The 13,471-nt window shown below is 42.5% G+C and overlaps 1 protein-coding gene across 1 annotated transcript in view; it reads left to right on the plus strand.

Annotated features, from left to right (window-relative positions):
* The first annotated feature begins 4,044 nt into the window (after nt 1-4,044).
* The window catches only part of MAP2 (microtubule associated protein 2), a 272,088-nt gene continuing 262,661 nt past the window's right edge, over nt 4,045-13,471 (plus strand). Inside the window, exon 1 of the mRNA XM_040357425.1 lies at nt 4,045-4,090. The gene's annotated coding sequence lies outside the window, so the exon portion shown is untranslated. The remainder of the gene's footprint in view (nt 4,091-13,471) is intronic.

Here is a 13,471-nt window from a genome sequence, read left to right on the forward strand (position 1 = left end):
AGGTTTTCCGATGGGAAAACTCAGACGGGAGCTTTTGGCCGGGAATCCCGGCCGTGTGTATGCTCCATCGGAGTATTTCCGACGGAAAAACTGCCAAAACGGACGGTTTTCCCATACACACGGCCGGATTTTCAGGGGGGAAAAAGTCTGCCGGGAATCCCAGCCGGAAAAAATAGAGCAGGTTCTCTTTTTTTGTCCGGAGGTTTTTGGGTAGTTTTCCTGTCGGAAAATCTGCGAGGAGCATACACACGGCCAGGATTCCCGACCAAAAGCTCTCCTCGCAGTTTTCGTGTGTACAGCTTCACAGAAGAGCTGTATTTATACTGAGATTAAATTACACACAGGTGGACTCTATTTACTGATTAGATTACTTCTGAAGGCAATTGGTTCCACTAGATATTAGTTAGGGGTATCAGAGTAAAGTGGGCTGAATACAAATGCACGCCACATTTTTCACATATTTAATTGTAAAAAAAAATGAAAACCATTTATAATTTTCCTTCTACTTCACAATTACGTGCCACTTTGTGTTGATCTATCACATAAAATCCCAATAAAATACATTTAGGTTTTTGGTTGTAAATTTTAACCACTTGACACCCGCACGCCGTCATATGACGTCCAAAACGGGGACCTGTTATCCTGGGTGGACGTCATATGACGTCATGGGCTTTGCGGGGGGATATCTCAATGATGCCTGCACCCGGAGGCATCATTGAGATATCATTTTTTAGCGGCGGCGATCCTGCGCACCGTAAGAACGATCATAGCGGCGGTTCCGCCGCTAGATCGTTCTCACAGGCGGCGGGAGGGGACATCCCCCCCTCCCGCCGCCATCCGGTGCTTCTCCGGGCTCTCCCGTCCCACCGGGGGCCCGGAGAGATGATCGCCGTCCGCCGGATGTTTGCGATAGAGAAGACTGGTGACCAGATGGTCACCAGTCATCTCTATGACCGTCGGAGGCCCGGGTGCGATGTGATGACGTCACGCCCGGGTCCCCGTAAGTAAACAAACCGCAATTGCGGCTAGTTTGAATGAGATCTGTGAATTTTTTTTCACGATCTCATTCTTTCCAGCCTGGAGGAGAGATGTGAGGTCTTATTGACCCCGCATCTCTCCTTAAAGAGGACCTGTCACACACATTCCTATTACAAGGGATGTTTACATTCCTTGTAATAGGAATAAAAGCGATTGAAAAAAAAAAAGTGTGAAAAAAAGTGTAAAAAATAAAGAAATATGTAAAATAAAAAATAAAAAATAATAATAAAAAAATTAAAATGCCCCTGTCCCCGGTAGCTCGCGCTCAGAAGCGTACGCACACGTAAGTCCCGCCCACGTATGTAAACATCGTTCAAACCACACATGTGAGGTGTCACCGCGTGCGTTAGAGCGTGTGCAACAATTCTAGCACTAGACCTCCTCTGTAACTCTAAACTGGCAACTTGTAAAAATTTTAAAGTGTAGCCTATGGAGATTTTTAAGTAACGAAGTTTGACGCCATTCCATGAGTGTACGCAATTTTAAAGCGTGACATGTTAGGTATCTAGTTACTCGGCGTAACATCATCTTTCATATTTTACCAAAAAATTGGGCTAACGTTACTGTTTTGTTATTTTTTAATTTATGAAACCATTTTTTTTACAAAAAAAAGCCGTTTGAAAAATTATTGCGCAAATACGGTGCAAGATAAAAAGTTGCAATGACCGCCATTTTATTCCCTAGGGTGTCTGCTAAAAAAACATATATAATGTTTGGGGGTTCTGAGTAATTTTCTAGCAAAAGAATGATGATTTGTACATGTAGGAGAGAAGTGCCAGAATAGGCCCGGGAAGGAGGTGGGTTTTAAATCCCGGTATTGAAGTGGTTAAGGGGTATGAATAATTTTTTAAGGCACTGTATTGGTCTTTTTATTGTGATGTGCTCTTAATGTTGTTCACACTAAATACTACATTATATTATATGCGTTGGCTCTGAGGTGATTTTTATTTGCTTCAGTTTAGAGAAGACCTGAGGAAGGGCACCCAAGCAGGCACACTCCCAAGCTGTGGCTCTGTGTGTCCATTCACACACGGAGCTGTGGCTCGGCTTTGCCCCCTCTGTCTCCTGATTGGCGTGCGAGTCCCTGGAGTGCCAAGGCTCTTGTGGACATCGCTGGATCCAGAGGGAACTCAGGTAAGTATTGGGGGAGCTGGAGCTGACAAAAAAAAACTGAAAGCTGATTGGTTTCTATACAGAGCTGCATCACATTTTGCACTCTCCAGTTATAGTAAATCAACCCCATTGTGTGAAATTGGCTGTTTTTTACATTGCCTAGGCATTTGGAAGAATGTCTGATTTCACACATTGCCTGAGTACAGCCGCTCATGAAATAGGTCTCTTTCAGATAGGAGGTCAGGGGGTAGTAAAAACCCTACCCCAACTGCCCACACAAACTGTAAAATCACAGCCGGATGGGGCTGTTCACAAATGCCGCGGCTGCAGCATTTTGAACTTGGGCTGCAGAGTTAGACAAGCGGCACCACTTGTCTACCTGCCCATTGAGTTCAGTAGGGCTATACTGCAACCACATGCAATGCAAGCAATTGCAGAGTGGTAATGCAGTAATTGCAGATCAGCTGTATACGTGTTTGAGAATTGCATGTACAATGCCTTTATGTTCTTTTATTCTATAATTCATTTTCTCTGCACAAGTAATAAAAAGCAAAGACATTTCAATGTGAAGTACCTTAAATATGAACTTACAGGTGATGCTCGAAAAATGTGAATATCGTGCAAAAGTTCATTTATTTCACTAATGCAACTTAAAAGGTGAAACTAATACATGCAATGCAAGATAGTTCAACTTCAAGCCGTGATTTGTTGCTGCTGGAAATTTAAATCAGCATCCCTATAGAGCTTGTCTGTGGAAGGAGGCATGAAGTGCTCCAAATTCTCCTGGTAGATGGCTGTGTTGACCCTGAACTTAATGAAGCACAGTGGACCAACACCAGCAGATGACATGGCTCCCCAAATCAACACAGACTGTGGAAACTTCACACTGGACTTCAAGCATCTTGCAGTGTGTGCCTCTCCATTCTTCCTCCATACTCTGGGTCCTTGATTTCCAAATGAGATGCAAAATTTGCTCTCATCAGAAAAGAGGGGGTGTTTTTCTTTAGCCCAGGGGGTGTTTTTCTTTAGCCCAGGTAAGACGCTTCTGACGTTGTTTGTTGTTCAGGAGTGGCTTGACAAGAGGAATACGACATTTGACGCCCATGTCCAGGATCCGTCTGTGTGTGGTGGCTTTTGATGCACTGACTCCAGCCTCAGTCCACTCCTTGTGAAAGTTCCCAACACTCTTGAATGGCCTTTTCCTGACAATCCTCTCCAGGCTGCGGCCATACCTGCTGCTAGTGCACCTTTTTCTTCCATACTTTCCCCTTACACATAACTTTCTATTAATGTGTTTTGATACAGCACTTTGGGAACATCCAACTTCTTTTGCAATTACCCTTTGAGGCCTCCTTATGTAGGGTGTCTATGATGGTTTTCTGCACAACTGTTAGGTCAACAGTCTTTCCCATGATTGTGATTCCTACTGAACCAGACTGAGAGACCATTTAAATGCTCAGGAACCCTTTGCAGGTGTTATGGCTTAATTAGCTGATTAGAGTGGGACACTTTGCGCCTAGAATATTGAACCTTTTCACAATATTCAAGTTTTCTGAGATTGTGGATTTGGGGTTTTCATGAGCTGTAAGCCATAATCATCACAATTATGACAAATCACGGCTTGAACAATCTTGCTTTGCATGTAATGAGTCTATCTCATATATTAGTTTCACCTTTTAATTTGCATTAGTGAAATAAATGAACTTTTGCACGATATTCAAATTTTTTGAGTATTACCTGTATTACTATATTGAGTTTATTAATCCACATTAGTTTTGTTTAGAGACGATTCATGTCACAGAAGTATCACTTTCTTTCCTTGAAACAAAAGAAGAAATGGTTCTGTGTATCTGATGTGTGAATAATTAAAATGCTGTTTATTGTCTGGTTTCAGATAACTTGACTTCTGGATTTCCTGTTGATGCTCCACTGAACACCGGTAAGTTTTATAAGAAACTTTCCATTGTAATTGTACATATGTGGATTGATACCGGAGCAAATGAGGTTAATTTAATACAGTAATTAGCTGAAAATCCTGCAGGTGAGAAGATTAGTACTGCTGTGTCATTTCCAGCTGCACCCTTGTCTAGCACACAAATATTAATATTTGGTTTTGAAACCTTGGTGTGACCAGACCTTTAACAATTTAGAGAACTCCACAGATTTGTATTTATTTTTAAATGGAACATGGGACATACATGATAATAGTAGAAAGGCTGCAAACCTGTCAGTAAAATTATATATATAGTACTGTGTCCTTGCCACTGGGTAATAGATAAATGTGTAGATACACCAATCTTTCCTTCCATGTGTGGTTTTCCCTTCTGTTTAGCATGAATGTACCCGAAGAAATAAAAAAACATTGCTCCCATTCAGTGGTAGCTTTGTCCATTCTGCTTTGTATAAGTTTCACTGGACATTGCACTTGGACATTGACAAAATACTAGGGCTGTATTAATGGTACACGCCAGACAAAGTTAGCCATGGCAATTAAAGGCTAAGTTCACCTTTTACAAAAGTAAATAAGTACAGTAAATAAATAAATAAGAAATAATTGTACGTGTTTTTGCAGGTAAAAAAAATGTACATTTAATATTTTTTTTCTCTGGAGACTGTAGCGCATTTTACCCACAATCAAAGGGTGCAATGTCAGGCTCCTGTAGACACTTGCTACAGCTTTTCGGCCCATTTCTCTGTATAGACTTTGTGTTTGAAAGCTGGAAGAGATGTCAATGAACTATGAGAGCGCTCACCAGTTCATTGAGAACTACAAGCTGCCTGCCATAGTGGCAGATGGTACTTGAAAATCAATCAGTCACAGATTCCTGTGAATGAATCACGCGGCTGTGCCAGCGCATCTGTTTTTTTAATCTGAGAGTGGTTGTGGGGAAAGGATCCCCTGCCCGCTGTCACTGGGAAGATGGGGGGTATCATAAGTGTGGGAGGAGTTTTCTGAACATGGTACATGTTATACCCTAAATATTTGTTCAGAGAGATGAGCTTATTCTTTAAGAATAGGTAATCGGCTGAAAAATCAGACTAGAAGTAACTGTAATGTGCAGTTTAGGGCCTGTTTACAATTGCCTGCAGTCCAAAACGCTTCTGCCCACACACTAAACAAGAGCCGTGGGGACCAGCATTTTAAGCTGCAGAGCCATGCGGCAGGGGGCCCTCCCATTTGTTTTGCAAACTTTATGTGGAGTGCACAAAGTGACACTTCATTCATGTCATTGCACAGCAGCATGGTTCACTATGCTTGCTGTGCAGTGACCTGCAGGAACAAACATGTTGCATAACATCACTTCATTCTGGTGTGAATATGACATAAAAAATTACTATTGTTTTCTGTGTAATATTGCAGTTACTTGCAATTGTCCATGAGGAAAAATGCAGGCAAAAATGTAAAATATTGAAAAACAGGTTCAAGCTGGCAAAGAGCATGCCTACACTGCAGAATAATATGAAACAGATTATAAAAGCTGCATAAACATTGACTTTTCACAGCAATGACTCTGTGGCTCAATCAGGGTAATATGTGACTGCATAGCATATTCTCAAAAAGACTCTCAGGCCCCGTACACATGGCCGAGGAACTCGACGTGCCAAACACATCGAGTTCCTCGGCCAGTTCAGCCCTGAAGCCGCCGAGGAGCTCGGCGGGCCGAGAGCTCCCATAGAACAACGAGGAAATAGAGAACATGTTCTCTATTTCCTCGTCGAGCTCCTCGTCGGCTTCCTCGGCCGAAAGTGTACACACGGCCGGGTTTCTCGGCAGAATTCAGCCAGAAACTCGGTCGGAAGCTGAATTCTGCCGAGGAAACTGGTCGTGTGTACGGGGCCTCACAGTGATGGGGTTGATTTACTAAAGGCAAATAGATGGGTGAAAAAGGCAGATGCACTCTGCAAGTGCAGTTGCTCCAGGGTTTAGTAAACGAGCAGAAGCTCTGCTGACTTCCATCATCCAATCATGTACAAGCAAAAATGCTGTTTTTTTTTCCCCTTGCATGTGATTGGGTATTCTTTGCAAAGTAAAGCTTTACCTCATTTGCTAAGCTTTGGAACAACTGCACTTGCAGTGTGCAACTGCATTTTGCAAAGAGCACAGTCGATTTACCTCAACCCCAGTGTGTCAAGATGTTAATCACTACTTCATTCAAACAGTGCCAAACACAGTTATATGCAATTATCCTCATAGACAGCATTCCTCACAGTGAAGTTCAGGGTAGCTTTAGTAACACAGGTGAGCAGCTGGAAGGATCCAAGGACAGGGGGTGGAGCATCCGATTAGAATTGGAGAACTCTGGTAGCAATTGGAAAAGCATTCCCCATAGTAGCTGGTTCTACTGGAGAAGCTGTGTGTGATCATGTGATCAGGCTCCAGCACACTGGTTCTGATAGTGAAGGGCCTCCCACCTGGCTGCAGATCACTTGCCCATCTACCTCTGCCTCATCAGTTGTGGACTCTCTGAGCTGCTGAAGGAGGGAGGCAGAGAAACGGATCTTCTCTGGCAGTGTCCAGGAACCCAGAGAACTGTAGGAAAAGGAGATAAAATTATGAGCTTCATGAGTAAAAGAGCACCCTGCTACAGGTATGCCAGATCACAATACAGCCTATCTGCCCAGAGCTTTTGTTTTCCATTGATATGCTGCTGTATTACACATGGTCACATGTTTAATGGAATATATCTTGTTGCTAATAACCTAAGGCGTTTAGCCTGTGTGCGACCTATCGCAGGGTTTCCCTCTGGACAGGCACAGGTGCATCATCCAGCCCTGCTGCTGGCAGCCTGTAGAACTCTGTGAGATGCTGAAAGCTGCTGTGACTGGACAGGGGGGTTACACGGTGCTTTCAAACAATATGCACCCTGGGATGAATGCCTGTAACGTAAGTATGGATTGCAGGCATTTGTTCTTACTGCCCTTAACATTAGTAAAAGTTTTATGGGCACAAAAACACTGGGTATAGGGCACAGAGGCTAAATACTCAATGTGCATGGAGTCTAAGGGACTATTTAATAAAAAAGGAGAAAATGTAATGGGAAAAACATTAGAGTTGTTTATTAATCTGATGTTTCATATTCCACCTGTTTTTAGGGTAGGACATATAACCCTAAATGAACTACAAGCACCGACAGCCTTTGTGGCTGAGACCTTTTAGTTCTCAATGAACTACCAGGGCGCTGTTGAGCGCTGTGGTAGTTCACTGATTCTTCCTATCATTGTGAAACTGCCTGCCCATATGAGGTACGAGCAGACAGCTTACACTGATAGTTTGTAGGAGCCCTGATCTGCTGATCACGGGTGCAATGCTTTCCAGGCTACTAAATGAAAAATACATTTTGGGGTATTTTTTTTTTTAAATATGAACTTATCCTTTAAGTTGTCTTCTGTTACCAAACATGTTTCTTTGTCTCCTCTCTTATCTCTATTACATTGTTCCTGATTTTGCTCTGACTACCTCATCAGCACTGTTCCCTGGAGCTCTCTTCTGCCCCTTGTATTATTGTCTGTTCCTCCCACAACCGGCACACCATTGCTTCCACGATCTTCTACGGTCTACTTGCCCTTCCTGACATGACTCCTTGTGAGATAGAGACACTGACTGGCAGTCTCTGTTTGAGTAACTAATCAGATAGTGATCCACATGTAACAATTTTAACATGTATATGGTGGATTACTTTGCATATATATATTTTTATTTTTTATTTGTATATGTATTTATTTTTATATGTATTTATATATGGTTATATACATATCAATATATATATATATTTTTGGCTTATGTGGTAGTAATACTACATGAAAACCACGGGATACTGTCTGTATGTGTTCATAATAGATTAGTCTAAGCTACACGGATTCGTCCGTAGAAGAACCTGAGATAAACTATTTTTGTTTGTTTCTGTTAAGACAGCGGTTTTAAAAGTTATTTTGTCTCATTTTGTATCACATTAAAATTTGTTAAATAGACACATTTTTATAAACCACAATGGCTGAAATGTGGTGGTGTATCTGCAATGATGTAGTCATTGGTGCCTCCCCATTGGTCCGTTCGCGCCGCTGCGAGTGTGTGATAGGCTATTTATAGCCTAGTAAGCCCCATTCACACATTGACCCATGATTAAGTCACGTGTCTAGTGACGATACGCGTGGGGGAGGAGCTTGAGTGACGGGACGCACGGAGGTGCCGGATGAAGAGCCTGACAAGCTGAGCAGCTTACATGCACACACGCTGAAGCCTATCTATTACCGGGGATTCGTGAGTGATGTTCTGAGTGTTGTGAGACGCTAGTGTTTCATTTAACGGTATCACACTATCGGTCTTTTCTCTGTCTCCCTTTCTTTGCATATCTGGAACTTGTGAATACCTGGTGGAAAGCACTTTTTTGACCTGACAGGTTTGATCATTACACCATCAAGCTGGTTATATCTCACACATTGTGCGTGTGCGGTTTGGCAAAGTGTTACTGAGTTGCCTTCAGGATTACAGCAACAAGGGACGATATATATTTAGAATTTGGAACTTTATTCTTTGTATCAATTTGTCTTATTTCTCCAGTATTTTGATGTGTTGACACCTTTATTTAATCAGTTGATTTAGCGCATTATCCCTTTTCACATAATCAGATAGTGACATCTGTTCTGTGACACAGGCTGGAAACACTATAGATTTTCAGTGGTCAGACTGAAGGTTTGTAGACTGTATTTGTAAATTTAGAGATATACTGCATATAAATTTAAGTCGATACACAAAAATATTATAATAGTATACATTTTTCAAAGTGGGGCTATAGTATGGGCAAAAACAAAAAAATACATAAATTAATAAGTCTGTTAAATGGGTTGCAAAGGTTTGTTTTTTATTCTATAAATAGGTTCCTTTAAGCTAGTGCATTGTTGGTTCACTTACCTTTTCGTTCGATTTCCATTCTAAATGTTTTTATTCTTTGTTTTCTTTGTCTGAATTTTTCACTTCCTGTTCCTCCTCAGTAAGCTGTTCTGGCTGACTAACCCCCAGCCAGAACATGGGGGCAAACTTACTGAGGAGAAACAGGGAGTGAGTTATTCAGACAAATAAAACAAGTATTTAGAAGGAAATCGAAGGAAAAGGTAAGTGAACCAACTTAAAGGAACCTATTTAGAAAATAAAAAAACAAACCTTTTCAACCCCTTTAAACACAGCACATATATTCATTTGGCGCTAAAAGAGACCCTGGATTATTAGTGGAAGAGAGATTAGTGGGTTGGTCAGAGAAGGTACCCCGATCCTTCTGTACCCATCTTGGATTCTTGATAACCCATCCTATCAATACTAATAGCTGCTTTTAGATCCCTATATAGGCAGTCCCCGAGTTATGAATATCCGTGTTGCGAACGATTACTACTTACGAACGGAGGCGGCATGATGTCACTGCCGGCAGCTTGCGCTCCACATACAGGACTGCATGACCAGAAGCGCCCGGAACACCCCACATTGCACAGCCAGAAGCGCCTGGCTGGAGTTACACTTAAAAAAGGTACTGTTCCAACTTACAAACAAATTAGACTTAAGAACAAACCTACAGTCCCTAGCTTGTTCATAACTCGGGGACTGCCTGTACTAACTCATCCCCTTCTGTTATATGCTAATCAATTTTCTAAATTTATTTTAGACACTTGCATCAGATGCTAGTGAACACTTTTAAACTTAAAGTGGTTGTAAAGTCAGAGTAGGATTACTGCCAGCCCCTCTGTTATACCAAGGAATACTACACAGTATAAATGTTTGTCTAAAATGGTGCAGATAAATACCTTATTTCAGATCACCTCTGTGCGGTCACGTGACCTCCTGCTGTTCTCCTCCCCCAATCTAAGGGCTACAGCAGGAGGGGCTGAGATTCCCCTCTGATGTCAGCCGGGAGATCACGTGACCGATGTGCTGTCCACTCAGCCCCTCTCCCTGTAGCCCTTAGAATGCATGAAGGTCAAAAACCTTGAGACGTTAGAACCACTTTAAGGTAAAAAAAAACGTAAGGCTTTAGATCCATTTTAACGAAGGACCTATTTTTTATTTATAGATTGCCTTGTTTTGATACATTGTTTATCAATTGCTGAATTAAATTTTGTGTGTCAGAAAAAAACAGTACACTGCACTGATCTGTATCATTAACTTTTAGATGTGATCTCATTACTGTGCTGTCTACTGCTAGTCCTGATAAGAGTGAGGTGTCTATGTGACTGCCAGAAAACTGATTACTTGTCTCAGACAGTGAATTCACTGTGATCTTGCCTTTGTAACTATAAGACGTTCGGCAATGTACAGAACTTTATTCTGTCAGCTGATTTCCTAAAACGATTACTACTGTTACATCTTTCATTATATGGTGAGAGACTGGGTTTGTAATAACACATTACTGACCTCAGTCAGTTGTAAAGACCGTTTTAAATGTAACTGGTGTTGGTAAGTCAATCTAAAAATGCTAAATAGTACTCGGGTAACATCAGACAAAAGTCATATTAAATGGTTTAATAAAATTATGAAGAAGTATACCCAGACAGGTTGTGGTAAGGTTAAAATGGTAGTAAACCGCAAACAAAACAAAACAAAAAATCTTCTCCTTGCAAATTAATGTCGTAATGTGCATCGCATACTAGAGCATTATGAAAGATTTACCTGAAAATGAATTCCTTCAGCGGTGGGCTAGGGTGTGCACCTCAAAGCTCAAACACATGCATGTCTATATATATATATATATATATATATATATATATATATATATACAGGGCTTTTTTTCAGCAGGAACGTGGGGGAAAGCAGTTCCGGCACCTCCAGCTCTGAATGCATGTAATGGCAAGAAGTGGGGAGTGGAACCAAAGAATGGTTCTTGGAGGTGGGTAGGGGGTGGAACCAAGAAATGGTGCTTGGAGGTGGGTAGGGGGTGGAGCCAAGGAATGGTGCTTGGAGGTAGGTAGGGAGTGAAACCAATGAATGGTGCTTGAAGGTGGGTAGGAGGTGGAACCAAGGCATGGTGCTCAGAGGTGGGTAGGGGGTGGAACCAAGGAATGGTGCTCAGAGGTGGGTAGGGGGTGGAACCAAGGAATGGTGCTTGGAGGTGGGTAGGGGGTGGAACCAAGGAATGGTTTAGAGGTGGAACCAAGGAATGGTGCTTGGAGGTGGGTAGGGGGTGGAACCAAGTAATGGTGCTTGGAGGTAGGTAGGGGGTGGAACCAAGGTATGGTGCTCGGAGGTGGGTAGGGGGTGGAACCAAGGAATGGTGCTTGGAGGTGGGTAGGGGGTGGAACCAAGGAATGGTGCTCGGAGGTGGGTAGGGGGTGGAACCAAGGAATGGTGCTTGGAGGTGGGTAGGGGGTAGAACCAAGGAATGGTGCTCGGAGGTGGGTAGGGGGTGGAACCAAGGAATGGTGCTCGGAGGTGGGTAGGGGGTGGACACAACAGGTGACTCGGAAGTAGGGAGTTCCTGCACCTATTCTCTGAGAAAAAAGCCCTGTATATATATATATATATATATATATATATATATATATATATATATATATATATATATACACACTTATAGTGTCAGTGGGGCAGTGGCTATGGTCAGAAGTTTTAATATTATTGTTTTTATTTTTATTAGTTTACAATTTATTTTTAAAAGCCCTGTTATGCCTTGTACACACGACTGGAATTTCCGATGGAAAAAGTCAGATGGATTTTTTTCATCGGATATTCCGACCGTGTGTGTGCCCCATCTGAGTTTTTCCATCCGAAATTCCTTTTTTTCCATTGGAAATTCCGTTCTTCTGTATGGAACTCTGACGGAGAAAAAAACATGCATGCTCAGAATCAAGTCGACGCATGCTCGGAAGCATTGAACTTAATTTTTCTCGGCTCGTCGTAGTGTTGTACGTCACCGCGTTTTGGACGTTTGGAATTTGGTGTGACAGTGTGTATGCAAGACAGCTTGAACGGAATTCCGGGATAAACTCTGACGAAAATTCCGATCGTGTGTACGGGGCATTAGGAAATATTAGGGGTTTAAACAGGGGAAATCCTCACCACACAGGGTGATTGGGGTGTGCCCAGGCACACCAGACACATCCTGTGCGCATGCCTATACATGACAGGACTTCCATCTTCACCCGATCTTCCTTGCAAGTTCACGGACAGCAAGCAGCTGCTTGACTGGTGAAGCTTGCAAGCAGTCAGCTTACACATATTGTGTAGGCATAGTCCACTTTTTTTAGCCAGGAAGCAGGTCTAGAGCAATGATGTGTAATAGACAGTCTATGGCTAAAAGAAGATGGAAAAGATACTGGGGTAGATTCAGAGAGAATTTACACCGGCGTATCCATAGATACACCGCGTAAATTCAAATCTGCGCCGGCGTATCTACTTTCTGTATTCAGAAAGCTAGATACGCCGACATTAGCCTAAGATACGACTGGCATAAGTCTCTTACGCCGTCGTATCTTAGGGTGCATTCTCACGCTGGCCGCTAGGTGGCGCTCCAGTAGTTTTCAGCGTAGAGTATGCAAATGAGCTAAAAACGCCGATTCACAAACGTACGTGCGCCCGGCTGTAGTTTTTTACGTCGTTTGCGTAAGTCGTTTTTGTCGTAACGTTGCTCCTGCTATTAGGAGGCGCAGCCAATGTTAAGTATGGACGTTGTTCCCGCGCCGAGTTTTGAATTTTAACGTTGTTTGCGTAAGTCGATCGCGAATACGGATGGACGTAATTTACGTTCACGCCGAAACCAATGACGTCCTATCGACGTCATTTGGAGCAATGCACGCTGGGAAATTTAGCCGGCGGCGCATGCACATTTAAATTGGCGCGGGGACGCGCCTAATTTAAATACTACACTCCCCCTAGCCGCGGAATTTAAATTCCGCCGGGGGATTTCCGATCCGCCGGCACAAGTTTCGAGGTAAGTGCTTTCTGAATACTGCACTAGCCTCTCAAATTTGCGACGGCGGATCGTAAATCAGATAGATTACGCGGATCTAAAGATCCACTAATCTATCTGAATCTACCCCACTGTTGTTTGGGATTTGGGCTCAGTTCACAAGAAGTTAGGCCCCTTTCACGTGTTTATATATACAGTAAAACCTTGGATTGTGAGCATAATTTGTTCCAGAAACATGCTTGTAATCCAAAGCACTTGTATATCAAACAAATTTCCCCATAAGAAATAATTGAAACTCAAACAATTTGTTCCACAACCATTTCTTCATAGGTCCTTCAGTCTATAGTCCATATAAAACGATTATAGCAATGTGACCAGGTTGTGTAACCATAAAATGTCCATCCACAAATGGAAGCCCCCACAAGGGTATT

Source organism: Rana temporaria, chromosome 6 (genome assembly GCF_905171775.1).
Source record: "Rana temporaria chromosome 6, aRanTem1.1, whole genome shotgun sequence".
NCBI lineage: Eukaryota > Metazoa > Chordata > Amphibia > Anura > Ranidae > Rana > Rana temporaria.